This window comes from Phalacrocorax carbo, chromosome 6 (genome assembly GCF_963921805.1).
Source record: "Phalacrocorax carbo chromosome 6, bPhaCar2.1, whole genome shotgun sequence".
Lineage (NCBI taxonomy): Eukaryota > Metazoa > Chordata > Aves > Suliformes > Phalacrocoracidae > Phalacrocorax > Phalacrocorax carbo.
The window spans coordinates 31,911,320-31,935,206 of record NC_087518.1 but is presented as its reverse complement, the minus strand read 5'-3'; the positions used below and the strand labels follow the sequence as shown (position 1 = coordinate 31,935,206).

Here is a 23,887-nt window from a genome sequence, read left to right as displayed (position 1 = left end):
ACACTCTTGCAAAAGTGTGAGCAACCTGAACAAAAGCTGCCTGTCTCCTCTTTTGAGGTGGGTGAAAGAAGAAGTTATTGGGCTTGATATGTGCAGCGAGAGGGGGAGACCGCATTTCCCCACCTCCTCTCCCTGCCATCCACAGCCGTGCAGCAGGTAAAGGAGATTGTGTTTGGTGGGGAGGATTTATAGCTGTCGTGAGTCAGTCAGAGTGTCAGGGTAAATCAAGCCTGACATTTTTAACATCTTCCCCACACAAAGGGGGGGGCAAGGGGGAACGGAGGAAGCAATTGTAATTTTATGTCTATATCCTGCTTGACTAATCAAGGTGAGCAAGAGACATGCCAGCCAGAGGAGGTGTTTTCTTCTTGTTAGCTTGATCATTTCTTTGCTTTGGTTCCCTTCCTTTCCTTGACTACTGTAGCAATCTCCTCTATGGGGGAAGAAAGATCCAGCTGATCAGTGCTAGAGGCTTGTAGACAAATGGTTCTTGCGCCCCCAGACTGTCTCTTGTATTATGTCTCTAATCAGGTAAGTGAAAACTCATGGAAAAACACATTTTGGCAGAGGTTTGACTACTTTTGGCCCTGCCTCCTCGCTCCTATTCAGATGCCAGACCTACTGCTAGCCCTCAGATGGCACTGCTGTGGCGTACCATAGCCTCTCCTGGTACCCTCCTACCCTTCTCAGGAGCGCCTTGCTCAGGTTGGACCCGCCTACAGGTGAGCTATGGAGAGAAGGAATATCTGCATCATGAGGGGAAGCTAATTCCAGGGGAGTTACAGCAGCAGCATGGCTTAGGAGTTGTGCTTGGTATGCCTCTTGTCTTGCCTCAGGCATGTTGCTGCTGCAAAGCTTCCCCATGCCTTTTACCTTGCTGCCAGTGCAGGCTGCCTGCTCTTGTCCCAGGTAGGCTAATTCCCTCTGGTGAATAAGGAGAGGCAGAGAAGCAAAATAAATACCTATATAGCTGCCCATTCCTCACCCTTCCCATGCCAGAGTCCAGAGTATTCATGTAACATATCGAGAGCATCCTGGTTTTTGAATACTGGGATTAGCAGCGTACTCTACCGTTTGCTAGAAGTGGAGATCCAGTAGACTGGGATACCTCATGGCAGTGGAAAAGCCTTGTGCCCCAGGAATGGAGACTGGCAGCTTCAGTGTTGTCTTCTAGCCCATGGCACGGGGTGAATGAGGGGCAGCATGCGGAGTCCTAAGCTGGAGCTGTTGAGCAGCATTAAAAGCTGCACACTAGGTCCATGTGCCATCAACGCAGGGCAGCATCATTAAAATTCCTTGTGTGCACAAAAGTGGGCTAAGTGATCAGCAGAGGGCAGGGAGCCTCTGAGCTCCGTGGGCTCATGCTGATTTACACCAGCTGGGGAACTGGGCCAAATCTATCTCATTCAATGAATGATCATTCAATTTTTCTCTCTGCTGTCAAGCCCTTAAACAAAAGCCAATTGAAATCAATGGGGGACTTTCATCATTTTGAGGGTTATAGGCCTAAAAAATTGGATGCTTGGGGAAAAAGCAGGTAGGGGAAGAGAAAGGGAAGAAGGAATAAATGCTGCTGTAACATGGCTTACAACATAAACGGATGTGAGTGAGAAATGCTTTAGTTACGATTCTCTGGCAGCCACAATTCAGTGAAGCTGTACATGGAAATGTATACATTGAAGAGCATCCTTCGTTATGTAAACTGCTCTATGGGCACAAAGGGAGCCTGTCCCTCTGTGAATCCTTTCTCTGCATGTCCTATTTCTATATGTGATTAAGTTCTCTGCTCTCCCATTGCAGTTAGGGTTCTTATTAGTGGTAAGCACATGCTCCACGGGATAGCTGTTATGCAGAGAAATGCAGGAAGAAGTGCTGCCTTCTGCTCCCAGAAACCAGCGGGATTTTTTTTGCAGTAGCTGGAAGAGGGGGAGGTTGATATCTTGCCCAGCCTCTGGCTGTATTTTGATAAAATCCTTTGTCCAATGACTGCAAAGTATTTTGCAAGTATGGCAGGGTAAATCCCCTTCAGACAGGTATTATCTGGCCTATTTTTACAGCCGAGAATTTGCATCTAGGTGATGGTGCTGTCTTCACCTTGTGATCTCCTCGGCTGAATGAATATGTCAAGATCAGTCCTTTCAAATCCAGCCTCAGTTCGAACACAGCCCTCCAGTACATCTGGGTACAGTTAGATCCTTCCTACCTCAGCCTCCCAATCCGTATAACAGGTATGACAATCATCCTTTCCCCTGGGTAAACATTTCATTATGCGATACTGCTGAAGTACCTTGGAGGGGAGAAGACCTACAGATAAGTCTGCATTCTCATTTTGGCTATATTTGTGTGCGTGTTTTCTGCTTTAGCTGCCGTTCCCATGCTTTGCCTGCTCATTAGTTCTGCCTGAGTGCAGGACCTCTCCAAAAAATGCAGCGTTGGCAGTGGGCATGAATTCTTAACGACTCCTGTCTCTAATGACAATCCAGAGTAAGGCAGTCAGTTTGCTTGCTGAGAGAAGGAGAGGCAGACTAGACCGTAGCTCGCTGCTGCTTTCTCTCGTCGTGGGGTGAGTTTGCAAAATCACAGGAGGACCTGCAAAATATGCTCAGGTGTTGGCCTGCTTCTCATGCTGCAGGACGAATTTCTGGGGATGACAGATGGAAAGAGGTGCCTCTCAGTCTGTGGAAGGTGTTGAATTTGTTTTTAAAGCTCACTCTGACCTCCCTCTGCTGTTTTACCCAGGAGATCAAGAATAGATTTTGGCTTTTGAGCCAAAGCTGGAAATCCCGAACTTGACTTTCCCAGTGCCCTGTTATGCTGTCCAACTTAATGCAGAGAGAAAATACTAAACTGGTAAAAAACCCTGAACAAAACAGTACCGCAATCAATTTAAAGAAAAAAATGCCAAGCGTTCCATTACTGAACAGGAGAAAGACTTCTTTTAGTGGGAAGCCTAAAACTTAATTTTAGAGATGTTTTGTTGTCTTTTGTTTCTATTCTGTACTTGTATTCAAAGATTCCTCGACTTTTTGCAAATGCAGTTTTTAACATGTTAGCTTTTTCTTTCACAGACTCTTTGTATTTTGTTTAAAAAAGAAGGAAGTCTTGGCAGGTTAGAATAGGTTGCAAGGGAAAGGCAGGTGAATACTGCCTGGGTGCCATTACTTCTGTTTCATTTAATGGCAGGATTAAGAAAAAAGAAAGAAGGAAAAAGCATTTTAAATCTTGACAGTTCTTTGATTGTCGACTCTTAAAAGCCAAACCAGAGAAAATTACGATTTTTGGTTGTTGTGGTGAAATCCTGAATTTTCATTATGGTGGATGCCTGCTGAAATGTCATTTGGTGGAACTGTTTTGTTTCTGATAAAATCTCAACATGCACTGAGAAAATGTCAAGTTGATTCCAGGATGACTGCTCCCTCTTAGAGCTCTGGTTATTTCTTCTTATTTGTCTTTGTGTCTGCTTTCCACCTCCATTCTTGCTGATGCCTCTCTTCTACTCCTTTTCCACTAAAATTGCCACTATCGAGACAGTTTAAAAGATGATGAGGTCTTTCCTTCCTGGATGGACTAATTGGGGCTGAGACCTTTGTGATTCCCAGATCCATTGTCTCAGGCTAACCCAATTGCCTCTGTTTCACACATTGTTGGTAGCAAGTTTTCTTCGTTCAGCTCAGGGTAACTCCCTCCACTTCTTATATATGGAAAGGCAGATTCTGGCACTGGGATATTCCACATGGCTCATGGAGGTTGGTCGGGTAGGCTGGATCTCTACCTTTGTTGACTGGAGAATCATTCTGGCTTTGAAATAACTGAAGGTCAGCTGATCTGTGGCTCAGATCAGTTAAATAAGTAAATAAATAAATAAAAATGGTGGATGCCATTTGGGGAATCTTTGGAACCACAGGTTGATCTTTGATTTAGAGGAAAGGAAAGAGGAAGCTGGGAGGTATCTTGGGCTTTGCTTTCTGTCTCTGTCCCTTCTGTGTCCATGGCACCAGGGAAATGAACTGGTGTTCAGCCTAGTTCTGATAGACAAGCGCATGCTGAAACACTGGCATTTTGGACCTCCACTGGTGGTCTTGACATAGTAGTCTGAAGATCACATGGTCTCTGGAGTCTGGAGCTCTGTTCAGAGCTCTGGGGGAGCTTCTTCTACATGAAGCCTGTGACATGACCTTGGAGACATGGCCTGCCCATCCCTGGACCAGAACAGTGGAGCCACCACTGAACAAGACAAAGGCTTAGACAAGATACTCAGCCATCCCTGGCTGAAATGTTCAAGATCATAGTGGAAGTGGCTGGGGTCTGGCAAAGGTGCAGTACCTCCCTGATGCGAGCCACAGGTCCAACTCTGGGATGAAATATCTGTTTGTAATGAGGTCTTTGGGGATCTCTGCTCTGCATCTTGCTGGCAGGCAGTTCCCTTCTTGTCTGTGTACTTCCAGCCCCGTGAGAAGGCATGTTGATTCCACATTCCACTTGTTCTTGAGGGCGGCTTTTGAAATCCTGTCGAAATTATTCACGAGCCATGATTGGAGCCCACACTCAGAAACACTATTTGCATCCAGGGAGGATCTGATTATAATTGTCGCAGGGAAGTTTGAGACAGATTCTGTGTCAGCTTGAAATTTCTTGAGGATGCTTGTTGGGCAGGAGAACTGTGCAAGCACGATGTCCAGGGAAGGGTAATGAAAGGGACTGAGGGTGTCAGGCTTGGGTATGGAAATTACTTTTTCTTCAGAGATGAATATGGTAGGACTGCTTAGCTGGAGAAAGAGCAGAGCAGTAGAATCTAGAATTATCTGACTGATCTTCAGGGTACCACTGTCTTCTCCACCCTAAAGACTTGAGAAAGATGCATGTTTTGTTCAGGATGGTTGATTTAAATCACCTATTTTAATCATGATTTAAATCAACAAGCAGGAAATCTTGATTTAAAAAACACATTTTAATCTTGTATTTTAAAGTTCATTTCCTAATGAAACATAGTTTCTCATTGGTTGGCATAATTTGGTACTATTTTTGGCAAAGCAGAAGGGGACGCGACACCCATACATATTTATTGGCGCGACTGTATAGCTTAACATATATCTATTCCGATTTGGAACTTTTACATCTTTTTATTACATTGGAGAAATGGAAAACATGTAATTTCTGATTTATTAGACACAGCTTCTTTTTTTACACTTATCTTAAGCTATATGAGGACAAAAATTAAAATGCAATTAAAAATGCATGAAGAAAGCTTTTTTGAAAGTTTGTTGTTGGTATCACAGAGCAGAGGGCTGGAACGAGCCTCTGCAGATAATCTACTCCGTACGTTGGCGTTGAGGCAAGATCAATTACACCTTTCCCCTCTGCACAGGTGTTTGTTTAACCTTTCCATAGATGGCTCTGGTGAAAAATTCTGCAACTTCCCTGGTATCTGTTCTAGTGAGAAAGTTGGGTTTTTTTTAAAAAAATGTCTAAACTTAAGCTTTCTTTGCTCCAAGTTAAATTATTTCTTCTTCTCCTGCTGCTGTGAACACAGAGAACAATCGACTGCTGTCTTAATAACCTGCTAGCTACTGGAAGATTGTTATGCCTCCGTGCTTTAGTCTTCACTTTTTCTTTTTTTTTTTATTTCTCCTAGGCTGAATGAACCTAGTTCATTTAACCTTTTCTTGCTAGTTCTTCTTCCTAAACCTGTGACGGTTTTAATTCTTCTCCTTTGGACTGCCTCCTGCTTTTTCATGTCATTCTGCATCTGCAGTGAAATGACTTTGTGGATACTTCAAAAGGAGAAATTGCTTGCATGACGTGTAGGCAAACTGTGGAACTCATTGCTACGGGATACTGTGATGCTAAAGATTAAATAGGTTTGGAAAACACGTTTAAACAAAGTCATGAAAGATGTTCCTGAGCTGTGCATTGCTGGAGGGCCTTGTGAGATTGGGATAAGTGAGGTGCAGAGGGAGGAGGGGTGAAATGCTACTGCTCAGTCGTGTGGTTTCGTTGCTGGTTTTGGCATGCCGCTAGCCCTGTGGGAGTCATATTGCCACCGGTGCACTGCTCTGCATCCATGCTGTGCTATTGTGATTACCGGCGGCCCATCACACTGCTCTATTTCAGAGAAGCACTTGGATGTGCCTGTGCCTTCCTCCCCAGAGCCCCTCTTTGCAGCCTGTCCAGCTTCTGCCCTCCAACTAGCTGTGAAAACAGGGGCTGTCTCAGACTCTAGCACATTGGGAGTCAGAGCCTCAGAAAAGCTGGACAGCTGCAGGAAGTGCATGAATTTGCTGGCATTTGCGTGTTAACCAGAGGCTGTTGGAGTAACATTCTCCTCTATCCTATGGCAAATAGAAGTGTGGGGTGGTGATGGTAACTTCGCTGGAGCACTACGGTGGTTAATGCTATCCCAGCCAGGCTGTGCTTGTGCTGTAAACAGCCGTTGGGAAGCAAAGTCTCTCTCTTCACCAGAATGTACTGGATTCGACAACTCTCCTTTTATCTGTTCAGAAAGTGCTGAAGTGTTTCTAGCTGCTCTTCAAAAGCAATTCTGCACTGCCCAGAGGGGGCTGTAATTCACGTGGGGAGCCAGGAGAAAATTATGCTACTCATCTCAGCAGAAGTGTGTAAACCACTTAACTTCTGGCTTCTGCTCCTGAGTGAGATTTAAACATAAGGATAGAATGTGCTTACAAGGACTCTGTGGGTCACCAGTGGGGTAAAGGTACACTGGGAATCCATCACTTTGGAAAGGCAAGGTTTGAGGAGGGCACTGCTGTAGCATCTTCAAGGGTGTTCGAAAAGGTAATTGCAATCCTTGGCTTTCCTGTTTGCTGAGACCTCATGATGCTCAGTGGTTTTCATGAGAATGTCCTGTTATTGAAGGTCTTTGGAAGAGAACAGAGCCTTTTTACTCCCAACCATTCTTGGGCTTCCAAATCCCCTTTTCCTTTTCAGGTCACCTTGTGGAGGGGGAGCACTCTCGAGAAAGACCCTGCCTGGGTTTAACTCTGCTGAGGCCACTGGAGCACAACATGAATGGGGTAGGTCCACCATTCCTTGGGTAAGAATGAGGCCACTTCAGCTGGGATGTGGCTGCTGGTGGGCTGCGGATAAGCAAAGCAAAAAGCTGCTCGGCATCTTCCAAATGATGCTCCCAAGAGGATGACAGGTCTGGAAGGGGCTCATCGCACATATTGTATCCCTCATACCTCTTGAAAAATCTTTGCATTAAGAGATGTTTTTGTTTCAAGAAATAATAAAGCTGGGCAGCTTGCAAGCCGCGGGCTTGTGCTTGCCTTCTCCCTGGTGTTCTTGTGTTTGGCAGTGTCTTTGCTTTTGCTGAAGGAGCATGGATTTGTTTTTAACTCTTGCTGCTCTGTGAAAGTAGAGAGCATGCAGTGAAAGAATAGGTAGGCAGGAGGTGGGCACCAAAACCTGCTCCTCTTCTTTAATTTTGGGTGCTGAAGGTGATCAGAGCTTTTTATATAGACCTTTATCTGTTGGCAGCTTAATTAACTAATGGTTCCAGAAAGCTGTCTCAGAACAATTGATTTTATCCACTTCAGTATCGTTATCTCTGTCCTATTGGCACCCAGGCTGTTTTGCAGCCAGTTCTTGGGTGGTGAAAACTGGATGTGGTTGCCTTTCCGAACCCTGTTTTTTATCCATAGGTTTTTGGATTAGAGATTTTGAGAGAAAATAAAATCCTCTTTGTCTGTATCTGTGCGGGGAACACATGGCTGTAGCTGTAACAGCCTTAGTGTATGAATGGCGCAGGGCAAGGAAAACATGATCAGCATTGTTTCATTTCTGCCTTGCCTCACTGTCTCTGCTCCACACCTGACCTGAGGAGACATGTGAGAGCAATACAAGATGTTCAGCCCCTTGTCATGTTGTGTCGTTTCCTTGCCTGTGGCCTGAACCTAGGTCTTCTGGTTGCTAGTTCTTGCAATTTTACTGGTAGCCCTCCTGGTGCTACATGTCATGTTGAACTCCTGTGTTGTGGGAGCATGTGACAGAGAGAATCACAGCCCTTATTTTAATAAAACTTAATTCCCCTGCCTCCATAAAAATATCTATGTAAGAAGACACAGCTGAGCCCTCAGGTCTAGATATGAGAAGGTAGAGGGAAGGTCTCCCCTGGGGGTTGTGTGTGTGTGTGTGTATTTAAGCGCTTTCCTGGTGCGGGGATGTGGACTCCTGGGGGTCGTTGGATTCGCTGAGGCTGCTACAATGGGGATTGCTGGGGTAAACTGGGGTTTGAAGAGAATTTGAAGCTGGCTGTGGAAAAAAGATAAATGACCTGAGTCTTCCTCCTCCAACTTCATACTAGGTTGGGTTTTGCATCTTCTTTGCCAAGGGTAGAAGAGATTAATAATGGCAACTAGGGCCAGAGCAAACAGCTTTAAAACTTGATGCAGGTCCTCCCCCACTCCCATCCCTCCAGCTTTCCCAGACACCTGCTCGTTCCTCTTCCACCCACCCAGCACAGAGCCCAGCATTAACCCACTGGCTCATCACCTGGCCAGTTAAGCCATCCACCTCTGGTGCCTCTGTCTGTCCCCATGCCCTTCCTACAGCATCCATGTCCCTGTAGGCATCGTGGCACACTGGTTTTTGGAGCTAAGGGCAATTGGGTCAGCCCTTCCTGCCCATGGTGCTCTGTAGCAGAGGGAACTACTTATCTTTTTATTAGAGAGTGATAAAATAGGCCAGCACACATGGTGGCATCTTCATACAGATGAGCTGATGGTCCTTCAGGCATGGAAATGAGCTGAACCCTCCCCTCTGCCCCACAGACCCTGGGACATTTGAAGTTGACTTTGCCCCATGTTTTACACTGGCTTAGTATCTTAGTGGGTCCTTTTGGGCTGCTGGTGGTTAGGGGGATGATGTTGCTTTGTTTGAAACCCAGAAAGGGTTGATAAGTGAACTGGTTTGGCTTCCTACATGTCTAAGTGAGAGAACCCCAGAAATATAATGGGCCGCTCTCATGGGCAACAGCTCATGCCTGATATTTATAGACAAATGGTGCTTTGAAAAGACCCCATTTTTTAGCCTCTCCTGCTGTTCTCTGGCTAGGGCTGAGCCTTGCTGTTAACTAGGGAAATGCAGACATCTCTTCACAGCAAAGGCAAAAAATAAAACCCTTTTGCTTTCCTTCCCGTCTTGTCAGGAGCACCCTGCTGTTCCGCTCTGCTTTCTTCCCATCTACAAAGGGAGTGGATTCTCTCTCTCGGTTGTGCTTCTCACTAGAGGACTGGTTGCTGAGCATGTCCATGCAGCCATACTGTATCCCTTCAGCCAGCTTGTAATAGCAAGCAGAAAGAAAAGTGCAATGGTTTGGGAGAAAAGGGGAGTTTGGAAGACCTGGGGTTAAGTACTTCTTGTGCTTTGGATTTACTGTATAGCCTTGGAAAAGTCACTTCTGTGCATCTGCTCTCTACCTGTAAGTGTAGCCTCTGTCTGCATCCATGTGGCCTGGTTGACTTCTTTAGTATTAAATGGTGGTCATGTGTCACTTTTAACCATATTCCATCCACGGAGGAAAATGTGCGGGTGTTGAAACAAGGGTCACTTTGAAGCTGAGCCTCAGATGTCTGTGTTGCTCAGGTGCTTTCAGTAATATGACCCGTGGTTTATGTTACAGGCTGGAAATGCTGCAAAAGGCTAGTTTGAGCCCTGCTAGCTTTAATTGAGATCCAGCCTCTTACCAGTCCTTGCAAAATGAGCCTTGACACCCTGCATTATTGTGTTCTAGTGAAAATGTGTTTCTTAAGCTTTTTGGCTGTGCTTTGGATAGACATTTGTGGTCTGAGGTGTGCGTAATCTCTGTCACCAAAAGAATGGGGGCTCTGGCTCTGCAGGACTTGTTGGATGTGTGTCAGAACTCTGCTTTCATTTTCGGCTCTGGAAAATCACTGGCCATGCAAGGATCTCCGACGAGAAAATGTTTAAAAACTCAGAGGGACACTCCATGGTGAACCCATGGGAGAATCCATTTCCCAAGTCTCCTCCTGTCTGCAGGGACTATTAGGAAATTCATTTATTCTGCTCAAAGCCTGTAGGTTTATAAACATGGGCTCTTTTCTTCAGCTGAGTTGAAAGGAACAACTTCCATTTGATTTCCTTTGAGACTGGGGCTGGCTGTCTCTATTCCTCAGTTCAGGACTGTAGCAGTGGGGAGAAGAGGGGAGGGAGTCAGGAGAGCACTGAGAGGGTCTTGGTTTGTGCTGGGCTCAGAAAACCTGTGTTGTGGTGAAGATGAGTAGCAAATCTTGTGATTACATACCCAGCAAAACTTGTGCTGCTGCACAAGAATCCTTCCAGGAGGATTAGTCCTGTTAGAGCTCCTGCTGCAGCATCCCTGGTGTAGGTGGGTAGATGAAGAAGCGGCTGAGGACATGATTTGGCTCTTAGGCTTAGGCTGAACTACTTGGCTTTGGAAGGTGGGGACAAGGGGCAGCTTTCCCTGAGCTGGTACAACACCCAGAAGAACACACTGACATTTCTGGAGTCTCCAAATGTCACCAGTATATTGAAGATGGCTTTGGACTCATGACTGTGAGATGCTATCTCAAGGAAACCCTCAGTGCCTGAATGCAGATCTTGTTGCAGAGCTGCAGCTGGAGAAAACAGGTGGGCTGGCTTCTCCTTCTGGTTTTTTTTTTTTCAGTGCTATACTCAAGAAGATTCAAATATTCCTGGGACCAGTTCAGGACCGAGGCTTCTCAGTCACTCTGCAGCTGGTGGGGTCACTTTCACCTTGCAGAATGGATTGAAAGGCTTTTCACTGGAGCTCCTTGCCCTCCTGCACAAGGATTGAAAGGTTGTGCTCTTTGGCTTGTGAGACAGAATGACCGCAGTTGCTGCAAGAGAGCAGGAAATCATCTCTGTAAAGCTGTCCAGAAAGCCTTGAATTCAGGTACAAGCCTCATGTTTATAGGAACGTAAAAGGAACCATGGAAACTAAATATGGGTCAGAGCACCTGCAAGTAGAAAAATCAGAGGGATTGCAGAGTTACCATAATTTCTCTGCCTTTGGATTTGCTGTGCTGGTTTCAAACCTGGCTGGGATCCTAGGCTCTGAAGGAGTCTTTGGGATCCATATGAGGAAGGAATTTTCTGGGAAAGGCAGCAGGCAAAAGACCTTATCTAAATGCCTGTTCCATGAGGGTCACATGCTGCTCAGTTGTACGTGAGATGCTGCTGGCTGTGGTGTGCCTGTTGAGCCCCAAGGGAGGTCAGGTACCTGGAGAGGAGTGAAGAGCTTTACATGCATTGTTGACATGGAACTTAAACTTTGCTTCTCTCTCCTCACTTATCTACAGGATTACCCTGCATGGCTCTGCATGCCCTCCTGGGCCCTTAGCAAGGATTCAGCTGCTCTGCAGTCCTTAGCTTTATCACAGGAAACTTCTTCACCTAGCTGCTGCCAGCATGCTTTTGGCAACCCTGGGTGTCCTGTCAGCTGTTACAGGCCATTAAAGGATTTGTTTCTCTGTGTATGAAAAGGCTTAATTCAATTCTCATTCTCTCCTGGCATTCCTCAGAGGTGAGTGCGTCCCTTCGGCATGAATCCTCCAATGCTGCTAATTGACTTGAAAGTAGCTCGTGTCTCCTTGGAAATGTCACCCAGCCCTTTTCAAGTGCAATTCCAGGCAATCAGGATCAATACGTTTCTTTAGCTAAGGGTATTACCACATGACTGACAGCCCTGCGGCATTAGCTTATTCATATGGACTTCCAGATGCTCATTTTTCTTCCCTGTCTCAGCTCCAGTCCCAGTAAAGGGGGACAGAGCTTGGAGTGGAGCCATCTCCTGGGCTGTGTTTGTTCACAAAGCACAGGTGGGTACAGTGCTGGTTCTTCCATGCCACCCCCAAATCTATAGGGTGCTCTCGTCCCCTGCCTCCCAGGTGAAATCAAACTGCATCATCCCATCTACTTGTTCAGCGCATCAAGGCCTCGAGATATTTCAGAAAGGCAGGGGCTGAATTTTTCTGCCTGTGTTAATCAGTGCGGCGCTTCGTTTGATACATGAAAAGATGTCAGCATATTTTTCCAGTACTTTTGCACAAAGAATATTGTCAGTGTAATTCTCTCCTCAGATCCCTACCCTGTCACGCTCCTGGGGAGGCTGCAGTCTACAGCAGAGGACTTCACTTGCTTTCCTTGTCATGTGGTGATGCTGGGGTGGTTCCAGTGCCCAAAACATTTGGGTTTTCATTATATCTTTCAGCAAGTATACACTGTCCTGCTTTCTTGCCTCAGAAATGTGTGTGAATGTGTCTTCCCAGCAGCCCTGTGAGGAAGGGGAATGCTGCTCTCTGTACTTAGAAGTAGGGGGCTGAAAGCGCTGAATTTAGAGGAGCTTACAAATACACTTGAGGCAGTGCTTCTGCAAGTGAATTTGGTCCAGGCCGCAGTGCCCTCTGCTTTTCTTGCTTCCCTCTCTAATAAGGCTGTCATTTCTGATGCACCTGCACCACTCCTCTGGAGAGACCTTACATCCCTTCTGTACCCTAACTGTGCCTCTTTCCTTAGGTAGCAGAGGGGGACCTTGCCCCCCAGTTTAGGAAACACTGACTTGGGGGACTTAGGAGCAACAATTCAGAAGCACATCAAATAATATTTCAGCTTTTCAAAGGAAGAAACTGAGATGCTGAGAGACCAAGAGCCCTGTCCTGGGGAAGATGATGTTTCTCAGACACAATTCTTCTGGGTGCCTGCTGCCCTGCAGCTAGCAGCACTCCCAGCTCTTGAGATGAGCTGCTCCCTGTCATTGGCACAGGTTAGAGCTGCAAGGAAAAAACCTGAAGTTAGCTCCCAAGTGGCCAACATTAACATAGAGAGGAACAAGGTGTGCTGTGCTGTGGTACTGGGAAAACTTTGAGGGCTTCTCTGCCATGCTGTGAATTCGAGTGTCTCCCTTGCAGGGCTAGTGAAGGCACGTCATCTGCTGCCATCTGGGATTTGTAACTGCTGCTGAGGCAGAGGTGGGGAATCTCTGTCAGGGAGCTGCTGAGAGCACGTTCCCGAAAGGCACATCAAGAGATAAACAAGAAAACCTGGAAGTTTTAATCTGAGAGGCTGTCTGGATAACTGCAGGTGCTTCTGACTGAATTTTGTGTCCTCTGAAATTAGTCAGGAAGGAGTTAATGCACGTGCCCTATAAGACAGCCAGAACAAGTGCATCTGAAACTCCGGCAATCAGAGGCAAGCAACAATTATTAACGCCTCGGCATTTAATGTGGCAGATCGCTTACGCCCCCAGTTATATTGTGTGTTCAGTTCCAGAGCACTTGGAGTTGTCAGTCAGCAGGTCCATAGATCATGGCGACCTTAGCATCATGTCAAGGGGCTTCTCTCCATCAGGGATAATGAACATCTCCCACCAGTTTCTTCCCATCATTCATTTGAGATCCAGAAGTTCATCATGCAAATGACAAACAATGTTAATTTTCTGCAAATAATTCCTCCAGATGTCCACGGGATTCCAGCACTCCTTGCCCAGAACAGTAAAATATGTTTGTCTTCCTCCCTATAATTCATCACCAGGCCCACAAATCTCCCCAAACTCTCTATAAACAAAGCAGGAGGCAGAGCGCAGAGGATAATAGTTCACTGCAGATGTGTCTCACGGTCTCTCCATGATGCATGCAGGGAAACGAGTGGTAGAAGAGGTCAAGAAGTTTCTTCTCAGGTGAGCTGACTTTGACTGCACTTAGTCTTGCAGATACAGTGAGTGTGATGGTCTGAGCCAAGCCTTACACAAACACAAGTCAACGTGGGAGGAGAAGCTCAGGAGGAATATTTCTGTGCTGAAAATTTAAGTCTGGTCTTCAGGAATGGCTAGATCTGGAGTGAAACCTGCTACAAATTTTATCTACGTCACTAAGGGACTCTTAGTGACACTAAGGGATGCTTAGGCTTTACCATGAATCTGTATCAAGCTGTGTTTTCAGATGAGTACTGAGGCAAATAGGCAGAGTTTGGTTTCTCCAAGCCTCTTTCAGCTCCCTGAACTACAGATCCATCCAAAAATATTTGAAGAGCTCAAATCCAGGGAGGTTTGAACCACACAGCACAAGAAGTTTTGGCTTAGACAAATTTGAAGATGTGATGCAGGAATTAGCTCCAGCAAATATATCTGGAATAGGCCAGGCCCACGATGAGGAAGCCAACAAAATGTCTATATTTTTAACTCACACAAGAGGCCAGCAATCAGTTAGAACAAAAATACAAAAGGAGGATGGTGCAAATCCTTGGCTCCTGCCAGTGTCCCAGAGAATCCAAAGTTCAGGAGAGTTTGGGGGCAAACAGATTTGCCTCAGGCTTGAAGAGCTTCTCTACTTGTGATTTATGTGGTTGGAGATATATATTAATTTGGTTGGATATATAAAAATCTATATCTTTTTATTTGGTTGGAGATAATATATAGAGAATTTGGGGCGAGAGGGGAGGGGTGGGGAAGAGAAAGGTAAATATACGAATAGAAAACATGGGCATCCCAAAACTGTTCTCTGGCTGGTGAGAACACCCAACAGCATGGATGCCAACACAAAGCAGAAGCATGAAGTGCTTGAGTCAGATGCTTGGTCCTGAGTTACGCTGTGGAAATGGCTTAACCTGGAGACAGGACTGTCTCAGCACAGGTGAATGATGGGGCCACCAGCTAAGAGCAAGGCTTGCATGTGCCAGAGGAGAGAGCACCCAAGAATCCACGGGAGGTCCTCTGAAGGCATGAGGTCCCTCTTGCCAATGGCACAACTGAGCAGTGTGTGGTGGTGAGCCACTTAGAGTACAGCTTTGGACACCCTTGGAGCATCCTCTTGGCTTCAGCAGGGCTTTGCTTTGACAGGAGGGTGTTGCTCTGCACTGTGCAATCTGTTTGCCACAACCCTAGTAGACTTAGCTTTGCTGTGGCTTTTTCCTCTCCATTCCCCTGGCTCCTGCCAGTCCTCGAAGCACATACCCGCTCCCTCCCCTGCTGGCCTTTTCACACTGGAAGGATTTTTAAAGGTCCCTCTAAGTGGCAGCTGCTTGGTGGCTTTTTGGTTTTTTGGTGGTTTTTTTTTCTTATGATGAGTTGGAAATTAATTTATTTTTTGCTGGCATTGGACTATCTCTTCCCCGTGTCACAGCGCAGAATGAGCTTGTAACTCTCTTGACTGCCTCGTAGTTGAGTTATGGGGTCTTCTGTAGCATAGCCCAAAGGGTTTAATTTAACTGTGGCTGTTTTGAAGAAAGCAGTGGAGATCTGACAACTGTCTGGTGCTTTTACTGTCTATACACTTGGAAAGTTTTTCCTAATGTTTGACTGAAAGGTCCCTTGTTTTAAATTAAGCCTAGGATTTCTTGTCCTTTCCAAAACAGAGCTGGAAACAGTTGTTTTTCTTTTCCCCTTCCTTTTTCTTGTCTGAAGACTGTAACCATGTCTCCATCCTCTCTAGACAGAGCATCACAAATGCTTTCCACCTCGTCTTGCCAACCATCTCCTATAGATTTCCAGTTACTCAGTCACTGTTGTCTGTCTCCTTTGGACTGTCTCCAATTGTTCATACCGTCTTGGAGATCAGCATCCCAAACTGGACAACATGTTCCAGCTGACATCTTAACAGGGCAGAAGGCATGTGAGGATAATTTGGACCGCTTATGCATGACATCTTTTTGTGCTTTGATCCTGGTTGCCCTTGGCATGATCTTGAACCAGTTTTGGGGCAAGTGGGGTGAAATGTTTCAGTTACTGTCTAGGCCACCTGTTGTTGTCTCCTTGTCACTACATGTGGACACTAATAAGACCATCTGTTGCAGGAACCTGTGTCTCAAATCAGGGATGCTTGGGTGAGCTAACATGAAAGGACAAAAGATGCAGTCTGCTTGCAGGAACCAGAGCTTGTTAACCCCCCTGCAGATGCTCTCCATACAGGCTCCTTCATGAGGCTGTTTACAGCGTGGTTTAATATGTGTGCGATGCCTATTAATAAACAACCTGTGTTAAGTCCCACCTTAGCTGTTGTGCCATAGCTTTCCCAAGTGTCTGCTTGCAGCTGGATCAATGCCATGTGTGTTGCTTGTCTAGAGCCTGGAAGAGCCACCTGTTACTTGGATTTAACCCTTGTTGCTGAATGTGTTGGTGTGTCTCACCTCCCTATTGCTAGGACTAACATAACTGGCAAGTGGTCTGTTACCCTTGCTTCCCCAGGCTCCATGCTGTCAGCTCTCTGCCTACTGATAGCCTTTGACCTCTCCCAAGTACAGAGGCTAGCTGCATATCTGTGCTTTCCCAAAAATCAATTCTGGGGTGGCAGTGAGTGGGAAGAGTCATTTGCAAGCTCTGCCCGGACAGCCTCTCAGACCCACAGGGTCTGGGGTCAGTCCCTGGGCGTGACATGAGAGCTTTGCTGCCTGTTTAGCATTTCTTCCATATGGGAAGAAACTGGTGGGGTGGTGTCCGCTGGAGCACCCTTCTACTCATAGGGCTGTGGAGGAGCCATGAGGAGAGACAAGTCCATGCTCTCTCCTCTTCATTAGCTCTTCACCTTTTTGTAATTTCTCATTACAAGCATCAGCTGATCCCTATTTTCTTTATGCCCAGCCCTGTTTTGGTAATAACATCTTAGTGACACTCCTGGGGCTTTGTCCCTGGCAGGGCAGCACCTAATCCTGTAGTATTTGCTCAGTTGAATGGGTCACTGGTTTTACTGGACTTGTATGAATGATATACAGATTCAAGTGCAGTTCAGGGGCTGGGCTATGTCTTGGGCTGTTGCAAGAAGGTAATTATATTTCCTCCACCTTGACTTTGGGGTGTGGGGAGCAAAACCAAGCCTTGTAGTTGTGAGGCAGGATGGCAATAACAGTCATGAGCAGAAGAGGATTTGATCCCAGCCTGCCTGCTCATTAGCTAACCCAGCTGGAAGGGTGGGCAGGTCCAGCCAATGGCTTCAAAAGGTGAGTAGGAAACCTCAGCCTCCTGAGGGAAGGAGGGACTGAGGACCTGAGGTTGTCCTTCTGCTTTTCAGGATGGCTTAAAGTAGAGCATGGTTCTGACAAACCTTGAAGACCTAATGGTCTCCTAGGAGTGAGGATGGAAATGCAGATTTACTGCAATGTTCTGGTGCAACTCCTCAGGTGATGCTTGTATAAGTACAAGATGTGCTGCCTTTGAATTAAGCTCTATCTCAGTAGAAATGACCAAAGAGAACCTGTGAAATCCCTGGTGTTTCTCAGGAGTTTACCCCAAATGTGGAAGTAAATCAGTGTACCTGGCTTGTCTTGCCTTTACTGGAGTCTTGTAGGCAATTACCTATTTCTGGCTTCACTTGGACACTGTTTGCAGTCTAAATACTGACAAGTTCTGTGGGACAGCTCCCATCTCCACCTCAGACTTGTCTCCTGGAGTCAGGCAAGTAGATGAGACTCTTTCATCTAAGTGCTTTTTTTTAATCTTTCTGATCTGTGGAGGGACGCTGGCAGATATCATCTTGAAAGGTAAGGAAAATGGAGCCAACAATTTGTATTCCAGAAATCTCATTATTTTCCAACTAATATGCTGATTTTGGGTGCTGGGGTTTGGCAGTGGCACAAGGGTCATTGCTGAACAAAGCAGAAGCAGGTCCATCCTGGAGAAGCCTGCATGGATAAAATGTGCAGTTTTCTATACATAAATTCTCTGGGTCATGTCAGGAAGTGAGGCATTGTGGGTAATTTCCCTTCAACTCAGACTTGATGGTACATTTCACAAGAGGAAGAAAGTGTGTTTTAAGAAGTTACTTGATACTGATCTGTCCGGAGTGCTTTTCCCAGCCTGGATCTGGGGAGGGATTATCTCAGATTTTCATTTAGTTCTGAAATCCTGGGTATTGGTTTTATAAACTAAAACCTCTTCGCAGCAGGTTGCTTGTTCTGTCTTGTTGTTTTAGCTTGATGCAAAGGAAGGAATTTAAATTTTCTGAACGGATGGGGCCGGTGCCTCGCCAGGGTAAATCGGCATCGTTCAAATATTTAAAGGCAGATGCATCAATACTGGCAGCTGAGGATCTGGCTTACTTTGATTAAAATCTGATCAAGATTACTCAGCCTTACCAAGGGACTTGGATTACCAGTCTATAAAAAGAAGAGTAGGAGAGGACACTAAATATAAAAATCTTCCAATCAAGGACATGAAGCTAAACTCATTGCAAATTGAACAATAATGGAAACATCCTCCTTAAACAGGTGGAGGGCAGCAGGGCTTCCAGGTGGACACTGGGCTTGGAGCTAGGTCTGAGGTAGAACTATTGCTCTTGGGTTGCTCGTGGCCATGGCCCAGACTTTTAAAGGCAGATTTTTTTTTTTTCCAAAGGAGAACGTTGCTCATTAGAAAATCCCCAAGGGGGTGTTGCGGGAGGAGGTGTGGGTGACAAATCCTTTGGAAAATCCTTGCCTCTGCTTCCTCAGGAGGCCTGGGCTAGTGCCAAATCTCACTAGCAAAGAGGCGATTGAAGCTGAGGAACAGAAAATCAACTTTCTTCCAGATTTCAAAGCATGAAATGTGCATTTGTCTTTAGGGTTTCTTCAGTGGCTGAACTTCAACTCTCCCTTTCCATCACAGCATTTTTTCCCCAGTTCTTCATTCTTTCTAAAATGTAAAACATATAGCACAATAATATTTATTAAATGTGATTAGGCTTGACAGACAGTGACTGATAGGGATGCTGCACCAAGCCCTTTGCTTGCTGGGCGATGAGCAGTGGTGGCCTTTTTCATGAGTCTGTCAAACCACTCGGCATGTGTCTAGCTTTCCCAAGATTTCCTATGCATATGGTTCCTAAACTCAATAAAATCTGGTCTTCCCTGTGTTCCTGTGAAGTGGTGGTGTAGCTACTGGTAGGGCAGGCATACTTAGGTCCTAAGATAGGTGGCTTCTGAAGCCCCCAAACCCTATTTGGGGCAGATTTATCTCTCCTCTTAATGGAGCACACCAGCTCAATGGGCTTGCATGGATGGTAAGAACATCCCTTGGTGACTTTTGTTAAAGATGCCTGGAAGGAGATCTTCTATGGGGGTTGTGGGACTTGTGACTAGAGTGTCTTTTTGTATCCAAGACAGGCAATGGTGAACAAGATGCACAGTGAGCTAGCTGGTCTAGGAGTCTGTCCAGGGTTACTGGAAGAAGTTTTGACTATGTCAGAGGAGTCTGGGAGCCTGGACAGTGGGGCTGAGTGGCCTTAAAAATATTGGTGACTTAAACTGATGCATATAAAATTGCTGGAGGAAAGTCACAGGGGTTGTTGCGAGACCTCCTGGGCAATTATATACATGGATGGTCAGTGATATCGCCTGAATGCCCCAGCAGCAATGCCAGTCTGTCCAGTTTTCTTTAATCGGGATTAGGGTCAGATGAGGATAAAATTGTGTTTGAATAAGTATTAGTTAGCAAGTGCTTTCCCTTCCCCCTCCCCCCTAATATTGTTAATTTTCCTTGCAGTAACACATGCATCGTTCAGCTTCTGTTGCTCCATGTGTCGTGCTCTGTTACTCCATCTTGCTCAGAGCTGCAGAGCGGAGGAAACGCTGCCAAGGCTTTTTCTGGGAATTTGCTCTGGTCCTGCTACTTCCCTGGGAGTGCTCAACTGATGTGTTTCATTTTCTGGGGGAATAAAATGTCAGCTTCTGAATGGACTATCAGAGACCAAGGCAAGGACCAACTGCTCCTTTGTCTTTGTGGGCAGGTGCCCACACACACATAGCCACAGTAAGTTTTGGGCAATGACTCTTTGAGAGAGAAAAGCTGCTAAGCAGTAAATGTGATTTTTCTTGCCCTATTTTAAAAGATGTGAGACTGCTTAAGGCAGCCTTAGGATAAAGGTGCTTTCCTGCCCCACCCAATCCTTTCCCAGGTGCAAAAATGGAGGCTACAGGTGGCTGTGATACCCTGTGGAAGGGCACTCCTCTCTGTCTGAGATGCAATTGTATTTTCACATGGTCCGGGTGTTAAATGGTGTTAAAAAACATTGTTAATTGAAATGCATTGGTGAACACATTTTTAAAACACCTGCTTTCTTGTTGGAGACACGATTATACTTATCCAGACTAAACTGCTGCAGGGAAGGTAGAGGCTGGCTGGGCTGTTCATTTGTTAGCATAGGGTTGGATTTCTGATGACTCAGGAGGGAGCTTGGCTGCCCCTCAGCTATTTGCAGATCTGAAGATCGGTGGTACTGTGATTATGAACCAGGACTCTGTGTTGCATTGAGCAGAGCTGGAACCAAAATCCACCTCAGTCTCTAAGTGCGTATAAAAGCTGAGGGTTCCCAAGTACCAGGTTTGCACAGGGCACTTGGAGGCAAGTCCCAGAAAAATAATAAGGTGGATGCCAGGCATGGCATTCTTGCTGCTTGCCTCAGTTTCTTTCAGGCCACAGGAGGGAGCAGGGGGAGTTAAAAATTTCAAGCCTCTGTTTGAACCATCTGAAGCAGATTTGGAATGAGAGATGAATGTTGTGCAAAAACAGGGGCTTTACCACTGCAGGAGCTGGTGGTGCTGAGTATCTTATAGTTTCTCATAATTTATAATTACTTCCTGATCTGGAGTCTTCTATCAAACATCTTTGTACACAAAGCCTGAGGAATATTTGATGGGAAAGCCCCTCTTCTTGTGGGATGTGCCTGCAAGCCTTCTTTACCAGGTAACAGCAACTGCAGAGCTCCTGGTCAGCAGGGTAGGCCAGAAGTGCACAGGCACAGGACTGGTAAGCATTGTTCCCTAGTCTGTATAGCTCCATGACACACACCTATGCCTGGAGCACCCTGGGTTGCAGAGCCTGTGTGCTCACTCGATGTTTTTAACCTCAGCTCTGGGTGCAGTAGGTAGATTCGTTCTGTGCTCTGAGCTCCTGGGCTATGTTTGACCGTGGGTTTCCTCTTTCTGAGGTCTCTAAGAGTTGGAGAGGTCAGTTGCCCACACCCAGTTGTACCACTTGGTCCTTCTTGCCTTTCATTTACTTCCCTGCAAAAACAGGGTAAATGTAGTTTTGGCTCCTTTTTGCCCATCCCTAACAAATTTCCAGCCTGATGGCTGATTGCGGATCTTAAAGATGAGTTCCTACCAGCTTGATATAAGTAGTTGGCCAGGGAGAAGACTTTATCTTTGCCCCTCTTTGCTAAGGGAGTTAAATCCTTATCAGTCCAAGAGCATCTGTGTGTGAGAGAATGAGCAAGAGACAGATGTTATGAATGCCTACAGGGAAAACTGTACTTGGAGCCAGTTTCCTATTGCACCTTGGAGAATCCCCCTGTGATGTGTAACTCCATGGAAAATGGAAGTACTGCAGCTCTGCTACTGGATGAGCACTGTGTGAGACTTTTCTGTTGCTTTCTTTCACCTCAGCTTTTCATCAGAGGCTGGAAGCAGCGATGTGTGTGGTGTTGCTGGCCTGAGTCGGAGCAGAGAGCTCAGGGAGAGGAGTCTGGTGCTGGAGCAGAGGGTTGCAGCCTGCTTCCCAGGGGGTGAGGCTGTTTTAGCCTCTGGCTGGTTGATGGGGCAGCTTTCCCCTGCAGCAGCACTTGCTTTCCCTGGGCAATAGCCACTGTTTCTAGGGTGGATCTCTGGCTCACCACCCAGCTTCTTTACTGCCCTCTCCGCCTTCTGCAGAAAGGTGTTTAATCAAGGGTGTATCAAAATCTGTCTACACTGGTGTCAACAACCCAGCTTCAGGGACATTTTAAACAATTTTCTTTCCACACCCTGTAATGGATTTCATTGCCGAGGGGATGGGGAGCAGGGCAGCAAAGGTATTTTAATTACATCTGATTGTGGCATCTTGCAGGCTTGCCCTGTCAGTTGTTCTGGCACAGCACCATTTAGAGCCCACTTTTGCCGGCACAGGCATGTTAGCTGGAGGTTTACTGGTCACAGAGGAAATAATTGATATTTCACTCCTGACATATTCTTGGGGCTGTGTCTTCTCTCTCTCTGCTGCTTTTGTGGCACCAGCTTCTTCCACATTAGAGGAGTTCAATTCTTCCATAGCATGTTGCTTAGAAGCAGTAAAAAACACAGTCACCTGCCCTCTTGTGCAGGCATCATATCTGGGCAGAGCGGAGGTGCTTTGCTTGCTCTTGAGAGAACCTGCCTTACTGCAAGGGAGATGTCTGTTTGAACCCTTTCCCCAGCTCACAGCTTGGTTTCACAGCCTGTCAACATAAAAAGGGCTTTCCTTTTTCTCAGTCAAGCAGGGGAAGGTTGAAACACTGTCTCCAAGAAGACTATTTTGGGGAAGAAGGAGGGAACAAGACCGGGAGAGCTGCTAGCCTCGCTGTGCTGAAACACCCCGATCAGACCCATGGGGCTGGATCAGTGAGTAGACTAAGTCCTGGGACAAGCAGGAGTGTGGCAGGTGTGAGAAAGTACATTTCTGGAAACGCTGGCTCACCAAACAAGAGGTACTCCAGCTGGGTGTGTGTTGAAATGTCAGTAACTATTGTACCTTTACATGGCTTTAGGGGTATTTTCACTAGCACTCAAGGGTAGTGGTATCTGCAATGCTGCCTGCATATTTTCTGGAGCATTCAGCAGGTAGCAGCTCCCAGTGCCCATACTTTGACCTGCCTTTTCAAAGTGTTTAGCATGCAAAAGGCAGAAACTCTTTGAATCTAACCTGGGGTTTGGAAGAAGGAGGGTCTGAGGAGGAGGAGGGCAGAGTTCAGGTCATTTTTTTTTTTTGTATGACTACTAATATGCATTTAAATTCTTGCCTAACCTTTTGGTTCTGATTTAATAGGAAACTTAATCCTCAATATCCACAATTTTTCAGTGTTGGAATGTGTTTGTGTTCCTAACAACACTCATCTGTGTCATTTCCTCCTCTCAAAACATATAACCTCAGCTGCAGATTAGACAAGTGTTTTGTTTGTGATTCCTAGGTGCTCTCTACACTTGATGTATTGTCTTCCTACAGATGCAGGGCAAACTCTGCTCCTCCCTTCTGGCCTGGGTTGCAATGATGGATTAAGTAGGTAAGTAATAGAGTGGTAATGAGATAACCACTGACATCAAGCATTAACGTGGGAATAAAGGAAGTTACCATCCAGAACTAATGGCCTAAACTATCACTGGGTTGTAATTAATGAATGTGGTGGCTGAGATTTACAAGGATATTTTAGGATGCTGCTTGCATGCAGCTTTGGGTTTTACAGCTTGGTTGGAGAGAAATAAATTAATGCCAAGAACTTAATGAATGGGCAAAAGCTGTTCTTTGTCAGTTTGTAGTGCTCCTTTTGTGGAAGAGGCTAGACTGGCACACAGGGAGTATGTGTCCTTTCTTTACTTCAGGGAGATGGAAGTAGATAGGATGCTGTGGTGTCTGCCTCTGAGTCACTCAGTCTTTAGTGCCTAGTAGAGATGTTGCAAAGTATTTTGGAGGTTTTGTTTATTCTTCTGTTTTCTTAGGGCAGAATAGCAGGAGTTTTTGTGGAAACAGTACATTTGAAGTGAGCCCATGCAGCAGGCTGCAAGTTCGCTTGTATGTAGAAAAGATTGCTAGTGATGGGGATTCTCCAGCCAGGACCTCTGAATTGAGCAATGGCAAGCTGTCCAGTTTTGCCCCATGAAGGCAGGACATGTAGTCATCTTCTTGCAGCTGTGGCTCCTACATGTCACCCCCTCCCTTGCCCTGCAGTGTCGCTCTGGTGTCCCGTGTGATCCAATGACTGCCTGCACCTAGTGCGTGAGCCTCCTGGAGCAGGAGTTGAGGTATCCAAGCTGCATACATGCAGCATGCCCATGCTCGATGGGCCTTGCCTGGAGAGCTATCCCTCCCTGCTTGCGTAGCTTACTAGGCATGTGACCCTGCTAAACACTTCTCAGATGTATGAATAACACTTTTGAGGTGGTTGCTAGGCTTTTGCAG

At 46.1% G+C, this 23,887-nt stretch overlaps 1 long non-coding RNA gene across 1 annotated transcript in view; it reads left to right on the top strand.

Annotated features, from left to right (window-relative positions):
* Positions 1-23,887, top strand: part of LOC135313895 (uncharacterized) — an 86,731-nt gene that overhangs the window by 18,639 nt on the left and 44,205 nt on the right. Inside the window, exons 6-11 of the long non-coding RNA XR_010373389.1 lie at positions 6,946-7,031; positions 10,667-10,915; positions 11,322-11,545; positions 19,466-19,732; positions 22,937-22,994; positions 23,428-23,590. This is a non-coding gene — a long non-coding RNA (uncharacterized LOC135313895). The remainder of the gene's footprint in view (positions 1-6,945; positions 7,032-10,666; positions 10,916-11,321; positions 11,546-19,465; positions 19,733-22,936; positions 22,995-23,427; positions 23,591-23,887) is intronic.